Source organism: Leopardus geoffroyi, chromosome D3 (genome assembly GCF_018350155.1).
Source record: "Leopardus geoffroyi isolate Oge1 chromosome D3, O.geoffroyi_Oge1_pat1.0, whole genome shotgun sequence".
Classification (NCBI taxonomy): domain Eukaryota; kingdom Metazoa; phylum Chordata; class Mammalia; order Carnivora; family Felidae; genus Leopardus; species Leopardus geoffroyi.
The window spans coordinates 13600815-13613479 of record NC_059339.1 but is presented as its reverse complement, the minus strand read 5'-3'; the positions used below and the strand labels follow the sequence as shown (position 1 = coordinate 13613479).

The 12665-nt window shown below is 47.2% G+C and overlaps 1 long non-coding RNA gene across 1 annotated transcript; it reads right to left on the bottom strand.

Moving 5' to 3' along the window:
- Window positions 1-2704: 2704 nt before the first annotated feature.
- On the bottom strand, window positions 2705-7343 carry LOC123588525. Its single transcript, XR_006707895.1, has 2 exons — window positions 7235-7343; window positions 2705-4739 (listed from the first exon to the last, which is right to left on the bottom strand). It is a non-coding gene; the product is annotated as an uncharacterized LOC123588525 (long non-coding RNA).
- Between the last annotated feature and the right edge of the window lie 5322 nt (window positions 7344-12665).

Genomic DNA, 12665 nt, shown 5'->3' with positions numbered 1-12665 from the left:
AGAACTGTGAGGTAATACATCTGCAGTGTCTCAAAGTACTCAGTTTGTGGTCATTTGCTATGGCAGCCCTATAGGAAACGCGTCCAGATTTCGGCCTCAAGTCCGAGTTTTACTTTGTGGCTTCCCCCTGTTGTAAAAATAGCTCGCAGCTACCGAGTGGTAATGAGGTGCCCAGACCTGCACCAGACCCAAGACAGACATCATCTCATTTAATTCTCCTGGTGACCCTAGTAGACAGGCACCATCGCCACCCTCAGAGAGAGAGCGAGAGAGAGAGAGAGAGAGAGAGAGAGAGAGACAGAGAGACAGAGAGAGAGTGTGTGTGTGTGTGTGTGTGTGGTATGTCTGTGCACGTGTGGTGCATATGTGTGGGTTGGCAGGGCCATGCTCTCTCCGGACGTTCTAGGCAGAATCTGTTCCTTGCCTCTTCCGGGATCTGGTGGCTGCTGGCATTTCTTGGCCATGGTTGCCTCAGTCCAGCCTCTGCCTCTGTCTTCACGTTGCTTCACGTTTTCTCCTCTGTGTGTCTGAATCAGATCTTCCTTTGCCTTCCTCTTCTACATATGTGCAATCATATTTAGGGCCTGCCTGGATAATCCAGGATGATCTTCCCATCTCAAGATTTTTAACTTAATCACGTCTTCTGCCATGTCAGGTAACGCACACAGATTCCAGGAATTAGGAACTAAACCCATATCTCTGGAGGGCCATCTTTCAGCATTCCACAGGGGGTGGGCACCCTGAGCATCTTGCCCTTCGCGCCTCAAGCCTAGGAGCTGACTGTCCCATTTGCCGTGTGACAGATGAGGAAGTTTGAGGCTCAGAGCAGCTTACTGTCTTGCCTGTATGTCCCATGCAGCTGCTAAGTGGGGCAGGCTCTTTGCGCTAACCCCAAAGAACGTTGGTGGAGAAATAGGGGGCTGGAGCTACCACCATAGGAGCTCTCTTGGTTTCTTGGACACCTCAGTGTTTTCATCTGTAAAATGAGAATCATAGTAGACCCTTCCTGATCTAGGTCGGAAGAAATTAGACCATTTTCGTGAACGTTCTTTGAAAAATACTATGTTCTATAGATGTAAAAAGTTATTATTATCTAGAGCGGGTTCATAAAAAAAAAGTCTTCATATATGAGAAGAGAGATGACTTGGCTGAGCATCATGAAGGAAATGCCAAAATATTTATAGAAATCACCACCCTGGCTTGGAGTGCTGAGTCTTCACTTAAGATAGTGACTAAAGTTCCGAGGTGGAGACGTTTAAAAACCTTCCCCCGTTTGAAGAATTGTACCTGGAAGCCACTTCCAAAGAGGGTGGCAAGAGATGCTGAATTATTTCAAGTGGAGAGGGGGAAGGAAGGTGAGGTTTTCAAAAAAAATTTTTTAATGTTTATTTTATTTTTGAGAAAGAGAGAGAGAGAGAGAGACAGAGTATGAGCAGAGGAGGGGCAGAGACAGAGAGGGAGACACAGAATCCGAAGCAGCCTCCAGGCTCCGAGCTGTCAGCACAGAGCCCGATGTGGGGCTGGAACTCATGGACTGCTGAGATCATGACCTGAGCTGAAGTCGGACGCTTAACCAGCTGGGCCACCCAGGTGCCCCAGAAGCTGAGTTTTACTCTTGACGACTCTTACCCCTCTCTCCACGCGTCTAGGTGTGCATGATGGGGATGTTAGCATTTAATTGCAGTCACACCACCATGTGCTGTTTTTGTCCGTTAAGTTTCTGAGGTTTTGGTCACCAGGGTGGTAGAGAAAGGATGGAAGGAGAAGAGAAAGGGCGGGTAGGGGCAGGGGACATTGCAGAGGTAAGCAGTGAAATGACACCAGGAAAAGCAAGTCAGGCACGATGAAGAGCATTTAGGAAGAACCTACACGTCTTTATCAAAATTGATTTTTGACCTTTCAAAAAGACCTCTACTCTGCGGGGTTTTTTCATGCTGTACTCTCATTCTACATCCCACATGAAAAGCATATCCACTCAGAACAGACCACATGCGGTGCCATGGCAGACATCACTAATCAATCATAGCAACCCAGAGCTCCAGGCAGCCCCTCCCAGCCAGCGAACGAGCTATCTATCACCTCTGCTTTCAATGATAAGCATAGGACATGAATTTTACTGCCTTCATTAACTTACTTCCAAAGACTTTCTGACCTGTTGTTTGTACCCAAGCTCAGGCTGCTCGTTTGCTATTTTACTAACTCCTAGCTTATTGGCGACCCAACAATACCCACTGCTGATGGCTCACTGTGTACCAAGTACCCCACATTTAATCCTCGGGAGTGTTAGTTTTCTAGGTAACAGAAGCTCATCTGAATAAGACGTCTGTCAGAGGAAGGGTTCTGTGGCTTGCAAAGAGCTGGACGGTACTGCTCCGGAGACGCACGAGACATTGCGCCAGCGTGAATTGTTAGATGGTTGAGGCACGCGAAAGAGGTTATTTACCCTCAAAAAACTTACAGTCGTGGTGTGGGCAACACAAGCAAATGCAACCCAGCGAAGGAAAAAAAACCAGACCACGCGTGTGTGTGCAGGGACAGAAAAGCAAATATGACACCACGTTAGCGGTTGTCGAATATGGGTGGGAGGTACCAGGAATTCACTCTTAACTTTACTGCGCATTTGAAGCTTTTAACAATAAAAAGCTGGGGGTGGAATAAAACACAGTGAATGGATGTATCTGGAAAAAAAACCATTTGTGAGCTCTTTGTCACTTCTGTTTTTATTTTATTTTTTTAAATTTTCATTGAAATGTCACTCGCATAGCATAAAATGCACCCTTTTAAAGTGTACATTTCATCGGTTTTTAGTATTCCCACTATGTTTTGCAAACATTACCACTATCTAATTCCGGAACATTTCCATCATCCCATAAGGAGCCCCAGACCTATTCACAATCAGTCTCTATTTCTCCTTCCCCCGGCCGCGTAATCTACCTTCTGCCTCAGGGGCTCTGCCGATTCTGGATGTTTCACGTAAATGGATTCAGACAGTTATATGGCCTTTGTGTCTGGCTTCTTTCACTTGGCATCATGTTTGCAAGGTTCGTCCACATTGTAGCAGGTGTCAGAACTTCACCCCTTTTTACGGTTGGATCATACTCCGTTGTGCGGATATGTAACACTTTATTTACGCATTCACCCACTGACTGATGTTTGGGTTGTTTCTGCTTTTTGGCTCTTACAAATAATGCTGCTAAGAGCATTCGTGCCCAAGCTTTCATGTGGACGTGTTTTAAATTCTCTTGGGTATATACGTAGGAGTACAATTGCTGGGTCGTGTGGTAACTCTGTGCTTAACCTTTTAAGGACTTGCCAGACTGTCTTCCAAAGTGGCTGCACCATTTTACCTTCCCACCAGCAGTGTGTGAGGATTCCCATTTCCCTATATCCTCACCAGCACTTGTTACGGTCCTTCACTTTAATAGCCATCGTAATGGCTGTGAAGTGACACATCGTGACCTTGACTCACATTTCCGCCCCTTCCATGTTTTTATCTTAATTCTGATGGCCAACCTTCAGCTGAGATACTGGACCTAGAAAAGCAGTGGAGGATCCTGAAAGCAGTTGCATCCCACCCACACTTGAGAGTTGTCTCCCTCTGCTCTTCAGACAACGCGGAGGTATTGTGTTACTTTTCTGTTACCGTGTGACGAGTTACACAAGCTTAGGCTCAGCATAACCGCTCGTTCACCGACCTGTAGGTGAGAGGATCAGCACGGGGGGAGCTGGGCTCTCTGCTCAGGGTATCGCCAGGCTGGAACCAAAGTGTCCCTTGGCCTGAGTTGCCATCTGGATGCCCTGGGGAAAATTCTGTGTCTGCGACGATTCTTGGCAGTGGTGGAATTCGGTGTCTTCGGTGGGCATTAGAACCGGGGGAGCACTCTCAGCTCCAGGAGGCTGCCCACATTCCTTGCCACACGACCTCCTCCGTCTTCAAGCCAGCAGTGGCATATCTGTCCTCATCCTTTGAATCTCTGACTTTTCTGTCTCTGCTGTTTGGACCCAGCTTCGCAGGGCTCAGGTGGTGAGGTGAGGCCCACCGGGATAACCTCTGTCTCCTAAGGCCAGCTGACTTGGGACCTTAATTACACCTGCAGAATCTTTTCTTAGCAGTACCTCGATTAGCGTTTGATTGTGTAACTGGGAAAGGTGTAGGGACAGCAGGAGCCGGGAATCTCAGGTGGGCGGGGGACGTCCTAGAATTCGGTTTCTCCCCAGGCTTTTGACACAGACACTAGAATGAGTCTTTTGCTGAGACGGCTTCAGAACGTTTGAATGCACCAGCCCTGCACAAAGTTCCAGTTTTATGGCCGACATTGGCCAACAGCTGTTGAGAGTCTGACAGTATATGGCAAATCCGTTGACAGAGCTCATACTGACTCTTGTCATTGATTATTGAATTGATGGTTCCCCTTGGTTTCAGGAGCTCCTGGCATGTGGACCAGCACCTTGCTGAACCTTGACAGAGTGATAAATTGCACTTTTATGTCCTCGTTTGATTCTGTGGCTCTTTTGAAAGGAACACCCTTCTGATGTGCCCAGTAAAATCCTCTTTGATGTGCCAAACGTGGACAATTGAGCCTTTAAGGAATTTTAAGCACAGAAAGTGAGTATCTGCCCATATGGACGCAAGCACAGTCTTTTGTTTGTTCCTTATGGTGGATGTTAGGTTTCAGAAATGCTCCTTATTCTTGGCAATGTCCCTTCCCTCTTCTGCATAATCGTCCGGCTCTCCTGTTCTGAAACCGGAGCAAATTGCCTCTCGTTAACATTAAGTCGAATAAACTAAAGTGAGCACACGTGAAAGCGGAAATGACTTTGAAAGAGAAAGCCAGTGGGAGCTACTTCCCGTTGCAGAGGTTAAGTCAGAAGTGAGTAGAAATTTTTATCTTTCTTCTCATATTGTTGAAATGCAGTAGGTTTCCACTGGTCTGAAGCCAGCATTTCCAGTGTGTGTTATCGGGACACTGGTTTCACCCAATGCATTGGTATGTGTTAAGTAGAAAAGGGTTCTGTGGTCAGTCAGATAGGTGTGCCGTTAAGTATATGAAAATGTCCTGGGGAGAGATACAGCGCGTTGCGATTTCCAAACCTAGAGGTTGCGCTGAATGCTCACTTGGTTTAGGAAATATTTATGAGGTTAGAGCTTTACGGAACACACTTGGGAAAGGACTCTGTGGAGCAAATTCTTTGACCTGGGAAGGCAGACGTATATCTGGTGGCATATTTGTTACACAGACCCAGAAATGGACACATCTCCATTTGGGTGACAAGTACATATATATGGGTCACAGATGGACCTATTTTGGTCAGACAAATGGATAGCAGTTTTTCTGCCTCAAGTAAGTTTCTCAGTGGGATTGTCTCCTAAACCCTTCATAGTCTATCAATACCATTCCCAGTCTAGGCTCAGAAGTAGCCTCCAACACTTCAATAACAATGGTACGCATCTAGTGGCTGGAGAAGAGAAGGAAATTAATACTTATTGATTACCCCTAACGAAGGTAGGTGCTTTGTGTGTGCTTTATCCTATTGATTTTAATGTTTATTAATGTGGTGTTTATTTTTGAGAGAGAGAGAGAGAGAGAGAGAGAGACAGAACACGAGCAGGGGAGAGGCAGAGAGAGAGGGAGACACAGAATCCGAAGCAGGCTCCAGACTCCGGGCTGTCAACACAGCCTGATGCGGGGCTCAAACCCACGAACTGTGAGATCATACCTGAGCCGAAGTCGGGACGCTTAACTGTCTGAGCAACCCAGGTGCCCCTGCTTTTATCCTGTTGAAACTTCATAGAAACTTCATACAACCCTGCTGAAGTCAGTCTTAGTTACTTTCAGTTCATAAATGAGGATGCTGAAACTCAGAGAGTTTAAGCAGTTTGCCTAAGGTCACACAGCTTAATAGCAGAGGGCATTTGGAGCCAAGAATGTGATCGTGTGACTCCAGAGCCCCTCCTTCTCTGCCCTTGTTGCTGATCTATTCTAATTTATGCTACAAATGAGTAGTTTACTAAAAGTTGGGTGTAGATCAAACATTTCCAACTGACTTCTATGTTCCCACCGATCAGCATTGTGATTTCAGCCACGCTTCCTCTTTAGCCGACAGCGATTTTGGATACTTGAGTTCTCGGTTTCCCCATCCCTTCCCTATTCTCTCGGTTTCCCCATCCCTTCCCTATTCTCTATCTAAAGTGATGAGTGACCTGAGAAACAAACTTTTACAATGTCCCAGGGAAAACTAACTCTCATTTCTGATTTATTTTCCATCTTTCGATGCTTCATAAAGTATTCATAAACGTATCCTTCCATCGATTTGAACGGCTGTGGGGAGCTTCAGAGCCAGACTCGGGCTCAAAACATTTGACGTTCGGCTACTGACTTCATTTCGTGCCTGTTTCCTCAGTCTGTAGAATGGGAATGATAAATCCCGGCCGAGGACAAAATAAGGTCGCGACAGTGGACATGAATTTAAAGCACTTACGTAGGAGGGCTTAGTAGATGTGAACCTGTCTTCATCCTTAACAGTTGGAACAATATTGGCGATAAAGATGGAAAAACAGAAAAAGAAACAGGACACCTTTTAGGGGCTGTGAAAATAGATTTGAAGAAATGAGCACCTGTCCTCTCCTTCTCTTACCTGTCTTGCTACTACTGGTCCATTTGTGGCCAGTGAGCACCAATTCAGAGTGTACTTGAAAATTCGAGTAAACACGAACATACATTAATATTAACCAAAGAACAAATATTTGTGAAACTCCCCTGGCCGTCATGTTTACTTTCGCTCTGAGAGACGCAGTTAGCAGAAGTAACATCAAACAAACAAAAGAAAAGCTATTCCTGTCACCCAAGGAAAGTTACGTCCCCGCTTTTGCCACACCAGACCTTTAGCTACTCTCTGTCCTAAATAGGGAAAGGCAGTTGGTGTTTAAACACGAGGTATTTTTTCTTAAACATATGTCATTTTAAAATGCTCTTATCTTGATATCCGCAGAGCTCTCCAGCACACTGCCTTGCCCGTGGTAGGATCATTTTGTTGAATTAATGAATATTTACGGAAACATGCTAAACTCCCATCTCCCCCATTTTTAACTCCCAACGAGATGAACAGGTTTTGTTTTGTGTCTGGAAATAGTTCGGCTCCTGGAAAATATTTTCCCAAGGAGCGTGGTGGAAGATGAAATGGCCTGACTTTGCTCAAAATAAAAGCTATGCCAATATTTGTTACCCAGACTCACCAGCTCTGACCTTCAGCTGTTTGAGACAGACTTTCATGGCTTGGCAGATACAACAGCAGGGATCTCACTTCTGCCTGAAATCTTAAGTTGACTCTAGACCCTTACACACACACACACACACACACACACACAAATACATGTCCCATTCAGAACCATCAGCTGTTCAGTTCACTCATAGCTCCTTCTGTAGGGTAAATAAAGAGTGCTAAAGCAATCTGGGAAGCCTCTCCACCCTCTTAATTGATCCCATTGTGTACGCACTTCATGACCCATTACACTCTGCCCCTCAAGGTTGCTTCAGAGCGTCTCCTAATCACTGACCAGGGCCAGCTTCACTTGGAGCATGCCGGAGAGCGGCAAGGTTTTCCAATCTTGCACTCTGTTGCTTTTATGAGTCCTTCGGTATTCATCTTCTGGATCATATAGATTAACCCCATTTACGGCAGATTCCGCACCGAGCCCTGGCGAAGCCAGTCTGGCCACTGAACGGCACAGGCTCGGGGGGAGCTCTTTGCATAAAGCCCATTGAGAAGGTGACAGCCGGGCCTCCCTCTAATAATTCACAGTGGCAGATCAGAACAAATTGTTCTCAGTTTTTCATAGTTGGAAGAGTCAATGGGTTGGGCTGGGCGGAGTGGGGAGGTTGCCGGCAGTACAGAGGTAGTCTCCCTTTTTGCTAACAGGGATTTAAAAATAGTGTCTCAAGAAAATCGTTGCAAACAGGAGACCACAGCGATGCTACACAGAAACACGCAAGGAGGATGTTGCTATTTCTGCTAGCTGTTTGGGTCAGGACGATGAGTGATTTTTTTTTTTAAATGAGGGCCAGGGGGAGAGTAAGTGAGGAGAGGGGTAGGATTTGAGAAATAGAGAATGCTATCCAAGCCTCTTCCTGATATCCGGGGTCTCGCAAGCCTAAGATAAGACAGCAGAACTTGTCTCTGAGGACAGGTGCAGCTATGGGCCTATGTTGTCCTCCCTCCAGGCTGGACAGGGGCAAAAATAATGACAGACAGGAATCCAAAAGCCCAACCCCCGTGCTTCTGCCGTGTCCCTGGCATTTCCCTGCTGAACACAGCCCTGGCTCCTGTCACACTTTTCTGGAATCACTTCTATTATTGTTTTTAATTGTGGTAAATATGCATAACATAAAATCTATCATCTTGCCATTAAAATTCTCTTCTGTTGCTTAATGTTCATTTGTTTCTGAGAGGGAGGGAGACACCGAACCTGAAGCAGGCTCCAGGCTCCAAGCCGTCAGCACAGAGCCCGACGCGGGGCTTGAACTCACGAACCATGAGACGGTGACCGGACGCTTAACCGACTGAGCCACCCGGGGGGGCCCCACCATCTTGACCGTCCTTAAGTATATAGTTCAGTAGCATTAAGTATGTTCACGTTGTCGTGCAACTACCACCCGCCTCCGGAACTTTCTCATCGTGCAGAACTGAAACCCCATAGCCAGGAAACACTAACTCACCACCAGCTGCTGACACTAACCTCCATTCCGCTTTCTCTCTGTGATTTTGACCCCTGTGGGCGCCTGCACATGAGTGGAATCATACAGCGTTTGCCCTTTCGTGTCTGGCTTAGTTTGCTTCGCATGTCTTCAAGATTCATCCATGTTGTAGCAGGTGCCAGCATTCCCTTCCTTTTAATGCCCGAATAATATTCCATTGTACGCACGTCCTCATCTTGTTATCCGTTCACTCGTCAGTGGACGCTTGGGCTTCGTCCACCTTTTGGTGACTGTAACGCTGCGGCGAACGGGGGTTAGTCGAGATCTTTTATCAAAACTCTCGTGCTCGTCTGTTTCCTTAGGCTCCCCCGGTAAGCTCTTCCTCAAAGGATAATCTGGTGAACCCAACTCGGATGAGCAAAGCTGGAGGCTCGGGGGTTGAATGGGAAGTCGGGAAAGTCTCCTTGTGAGACTTTAGATGCAGGAGGAAGTGCATCCTTTCCTTTATAAGAAGGGGCTTATGTTCTGGTGACCATATGTCCCCATTTGACCAGGACAGTCTTGGTGGTACATCTGTCATCCCAGGGTAATTATTAACGCCGCACCCTTTCACTCTTAGAAGGATCCCTGGTTTGGGCAGGAAATTACAGGGTTACCTTGTCTATGGAGAAATTTGTACCCTGGTGTCAGCTGGGGAGGAGGTGAAACTGAGAACAAAGTGGGCACCTCCTGGAGAGACTTGGGATGATCACGTGGGATCCAAACGTAGCTTCGGGGTCTGAGGAGAACCGAGGGCTGAGGAGTGGGATCAGGCGCAAGTGTCCCCAGTATGCTGAACCAACACCTTTCAGTGTCGCTGGTCATTCTAAGACAGAGGTTCCCGACTGGTGGGGCTTTTGTGCCCTGGGGGCATGTGGCAATGTCTGGAGACGTGTGTGGTTGTCACAACTTGTGTGACTGGCATCTAGTGGGCAGAGACCAGGGACCTGCTGAACATTCTGGGTTGCACAGGACACCCTCTGATGACAGAGAATTACCTGTCCTATGTGTCAATAATGCTGTGGTTGAAACACCCAGTTTAAGGGATGCAACGAAGAAGAGAGGGCCCCGGAGGGGCGAAGGGAGGACTGAGGATGGAGAGGAAGAAACCACAGCAGGTGCGGACTGTAGGTAGCCACGGGCAGAACTTGGCTTTTCCTCTCTCCGCTGGGCCTGATCCCCCTACCCAAGCCACTTAGTCCCTCTTCCCCTCTGCTCAGTGGGGCTAACACCAGCCTCCTGTGCCTGACACAGTGGCTGAGAGAGACTTCACGAGGTGCTCCGACGACATGATCCCTCACCAGCACTGGTGCGTAGGTCTCCCCATCCGGGTCTGGCCGAAGGCCAGGAGGTGAGAGAGCAGGGAGGAGGCATGGCCATGTCTCTAGGGCAGTTCCCAAGTGTGATTTTTTTGCCCAGCACTAGCATCTTGTACACAACACTTACTCCTAAGAGAGTCGCTGTGTTTCAGATCATAGGTTGATATTCCCAGAACACCCAAATGACGCATGGCTTTTTCAAGTCCTGTTTTCTGCATTTTAAGGCATCCTGGGTTGGTGACAGAATGCAGAGAAGAGCTGGCCCCTATCCCCTTGGGTCCTGTTTGCAGTTTGATCTATTTTAATATGCATGCACATCGTAACACTGGATGACGTAATTGTCTTGCTCACAAGTGCTCACCTGTCTGGTCTGAACTTCATTTGCAAACGCTCCCAACCAGCTCCCTATAAATATTCATTAACGATGAGGTCACATGACGAATTCAGCAAAGGATCGTTATTAACCCAAACCACAGCCTTTTCCCCTCCTGAAGGGATCCCGTGCCTCTCCCAATAGGAGCAAGGAAGGCACAGGATCACCTTTCGAGAGTTTAGAAGAAATCAGACTGAGTTTAACTGAAATCAGGACAGGAAAAGATGTGCGGGATGTTAATTACAGGGGAAAGTACCCAGCCGGTGGCCAAGGTGCTGTTCCTTTAGGGCCTTGCGACTTTCATTTACTCTATCCTGCTAATTTCCCTAAGTGCAGAGGACTGGTGAAAAATCTTTATGCCAATAAAAATATTCATGAGCCACTTTTTTTTTTTTTTTTTAATTTAGTAAGCCCACCTAGAAGGCTGGCTTACCTACTGATGAACTGGAAAATCAAAAACCACAGAAGTCACCTTCCAACAGGGGAAAGTTACCGCGTAAACACCAAGACTTATTTTCATGAATCCATGGGTCACACATGAACATCCTGTGCTGCTGACGATCACCAGCCCTGGCGTGGGTCTTCGGGTTCTGGGGAAGGGGTGGAGGGGGACTGCCTCAGTTACAGACAAAATAGATGACTAGCCTGGTGCCAATTAACCTCCCTTTAATTGATAATTAATTTTCAAACCTATTTACTCTCCCCGGAACAGCTGAGGCTTTAAAGAGACCACTGTGAAAACAAATGGAGAATAAAGTCATCTCTCAGGGAGTGAAGGGGGCCTCTCAGGCCCTGGGAAAGACCAGGCCTCTTGGACAAGCCATTTTATTAAAGGGTTCTGAACGTCCACGAAGGTGACAGGTCAAAGTCACCTTTGCCACCTTAGGGTGGCAAGAGCTGCCTCGAAGCTTTGTTGTTTCATTACATCCCTGGCGGGGTAACCAACTGTCCCCGTGTGCCCCAGACCCAGGGTTTCCAGGGACACGGGATTTTCAGTGCTACGAAGGGGAGGGGGCCTCATGCCCCGCCTGAGCCCTGAACCCCGTTGGCCCATTCTGTGCATCCCCTGGGTCCTTCGGTCTGCAGGCGTCTACCCAAGCCCCCCAACTCTATTCAGCAATGTTCCGAGTCCCCCCCCCCCCCCCCCGCCCACCCCACCTTTCAGCCTCGAGGCTCTGTAGAGCTCACCGAATGGCAGTGTTACCACATTGATGGGTGCCTGGCATTAGTTATTAAACCCCTTCTTTGGTTGCTTGTTCAAAAATAGGTTTATTTTTCCCCCTGACTATAAAAGCAGCTAGAATGTGCTCCCCAACAAAGAACACCGACAAACTCAGAAAATGCAGAAAAATATAAAGGGGAAATAAATATACAGACCATAAATACAAAGAGCAAAGCAGAGATGGCTTTGAATCGCAGCTCTTGTGGAAACCACCGTCCATATTTTTGTGCAGACGCTTTATTAATCTTCAAAACAGTAAAGTCGCAAGTCTTCTGGCCAGTGTCATATTTCATTCGTTTGCTCGTTAATGGTCTGGAGAGAGTGCAACTGTGATCTCCACCATATCTTCACATGATGGTTCTAGATACTCAGAAGAGACTCAAACACTGAGAGTCTACTATTCAGAACATAATCTGATGCCGTTTTGGTGTTTCCTACCATTGCTAAAGAAAAGTGCATTTGGGCTTGTTCAGCATTTAGGCCAAAAAGCGTTTGGCGGGGTGGGGGTGGGGAGGGGTGCTAAGAGAATCCTCAGCTGAATGCGTGCATTTGACTGTGTTCAAGGTGTGACATGAGGTGTCACCGAGGGCTGTCCTTAGCCTAAGTCTAGACCTTTGGGCCAACCCAGTTACTCCTGCAGGGTTTAAATTGGTGCGCTTGAACTTTTCTCACCCTTGGGATCTCTGAGCTCCACAGGAGGTTCTGTGATTCAGCACGCAGTAAAAGATCCATGACTCAGAGTTTGAAACCCCAATTCCCTTGTGAGACATGGATGTACTAATATTTACCAGTATCTGGCAGGGGGATTGGTAAAATACCCAAACACTCCATGAGTGCAAATTCTCACTAAGTACAGCAGCCCCAGCCAGCTTCTGCCCAGCTAGATAATAGAGTCCTAGGACTCAAAGCAATCTCTAGAGATCACCCTGCTTCTGGAAATACTGGACTTACATAGTACTTTTCACTCATTCACTCAGTCATTTCCTTACTCCCTCCCTCCCCTCCTTCCTCCCTCCCCT